This window comes from Amblyraja radiata, chromosome 16, assembly GCF_010909765.2.
Source record: "Amblyraja radiata isolate CabotCenter1 chromosome 16, sAmbRad1.1.pri, whole genome shotgun sequence".
NCBI lineage: Eukaryota > Metazoa > Chordata > Chondrichthyes > Rajiformes > Rajidae > Amblyraja > Amblyraja radiata.
Genome location: NC_045971.1, coordinates 50039561 through 50041652, shown reverse-complemented (window position 1 = coordinate 50041652; position 2092 = coordinate 50039561). Strand labels below are relative to the sequence as shown.

Here is a 2092-nt window from a genome sequence, read left to right as displayed (position 1 = left end):
ATCTGTGCATATTCTCCAGAAACGCTGCCTGACCCGCGGAGTTACACAGGCACTTAGTGTCTATCTTTTGTGTAAACCAGCATCTGCCCTTCCTTCTTACCTCAACCTGTTGCCTGGCCCGCTGTCTTACTCCATCACATTGTGTTTTGATTTATAAATCTTGGGTCATTTTATAATCAGTTAGGGAGTTCAAAACAGTGAAGGAATAGTCTACTTATTTGTGGTAGTTAAATATTTAAAATAAGTATGTACTGTCCTCAATAGGGAAGAAGTTGCAGACGTGTAGAGTCACCGTCTACCTCAAGTGCGGGGGCGACAAGGAGCAAGAGCTGCATTTTCACCCAGGTCCGTCTTCAGACTGTTTGTCCCCATGTAAGTAGAGGTCATGTTTCCCCCAGGTCCGCATTCAGGGCCACCACTCGCAAGGAATTGAAGGCAGCGATTATAGTTGCCCGCCCTCCCTCTCCCCGTTCCAGGTAAAAGGCGCTCTGCATTGACGCTCTGCATTGAAAGGCGATTCCACTTCTCTGCAAGTTCTTCCATTTCGAGTACTGCACAAACCTTCTTCCTCTAGAAATTAAATATTCTCGCTTTAAAGTAGAGATCCCGTTGCCTTTTGAACGACATTGTCACATCTGCCTACACCGACATTTTTTACTCCAAAGCCAAACAATCGCAATGGAAAAGGGGGGCCCTTCTGGCATTCTTCCTTTTTTGTTGTTAATTACTTTCATTCCAGCAATGCCTTCTTTGGGTGGGCTGAGGGTGTTGGTGGTGGTGGTGGGGGAGGGGGGATGGGGGTGAGAAAAGACCAGAAGACCAGGATCAATGAAATTACCTGTCTGGCAGGTCCAATTGTTGGCTCAAGAGACAAACAATGTGGAGGACTGTGGAACTGGTTCCACGAGAAAGACGGAGAAGGGAGTGAAATTTGTGTAAACAGTATTGAATGTACGTATAGCCACCGAGAATGTCGGACAAATTTCTTGCACGGTTTCGGTATTGGACATATTTTTTTCCTTGAATAAAGTTTATTTGGGGTTTTTTTTAACCATTGAATTCTCTAACTTTAAATAACTTTTACTAACACTTCCCCCTCTCCCTCCCCCCTTCCTTGTCATTTTCCCAGTTCCTCGGCTCTCCACATTATTTGTTTATAGTTCACGCCTTCCCAATCCAACAATGGACCTTCCAGACGCCAATCATTAATGGCTGGTCCTAATTGATCCTGGGCTTTTATCACCTCCAGTTCTTCACCCCCCCCCCCCCCCCCACCACCCCACCCGCAACATTCAGTTTGAAGAAAGGCCCCGGTCGGAAAAGCCCCGCAGATTTTTTCTTCGGAGAAGCCGCCTGACCCACGGTGTTACTCCAACACTTTGTGTCTTATCTTTTGTATAAACCAGCATCTGCAGTCCGGGGGGGATTGGGAGCAACAACAAGAGCGGAGCTTTGGGACACAGAGGAGACACATGCGGGGGTCCTCATCTATGACAGAAGAGGTGAACCGCTGTTCCGTAAAGATCCCGAGACATCTCGGATGACGCTCTGCAAATTGGAGAAACAGCACCTCATTTTCGCTTGGACAACTTACAACCTAACGGTATGAACATTGATTTTCTCTAACTTAAAACTTGCATCCCTCTCTCTCCGTTTCCACCCGAACGATCTGCGTTGGAATGGTCAGACTCATCATGCAACAGTGAAAGCAACAGGTGCCCTAAACTTCCTGAGGCGCAACTTTCATCATTGTTCAGCTTCTGTCAACGAGAAGCTATATTTCACCCTCGTTAGACCTCATTTGGACTACGCAGTTGCAGCTTGGGACCCATACACAGATAACAACATTTCATCCATCGAACGTGTCCAAAGGCAGGCCGCTCGATTTGTTATTAACACCTATGAGAGAGAGAAGCGAGTGTCACCAAACTTCTGAATTCTCTGGGGTGGAACCCTCTCCAAGACAGACGTGAAGCTCACCGTTTGACCTGTTTTTACAAAATGTTAAATGGTCAGCTAGACATAGATCACAAGACCTACACCAACCCCTAACCAATTAGGAGCAGACGAGGGCATTCGATCCAATTTGTGA

The 2092-nt window shown here is 46.7% G+C and overlaps 1 long non-coding RNA gene across 1 annotated transcript in view; it reads left to right on the top strand.

Annotated features, from left to right (window-relative positions):
• The window catches only part of LOC116982230, a 2877-nt gene extending 1435 nt beyond the window's left edge, over positions 1-1442 (top strand). The window contains exon 3 of the long non-coding RNA XR_004414411.1: positions 944-1442. This is a non-coding gene — a long non-coding RNA (uncharacterized LOC116982230). The remainder of the gene's footprint in view (positions 1-943) is intronic.
• Positions 1443-2092: the final 650 nt, after the last annotated feature.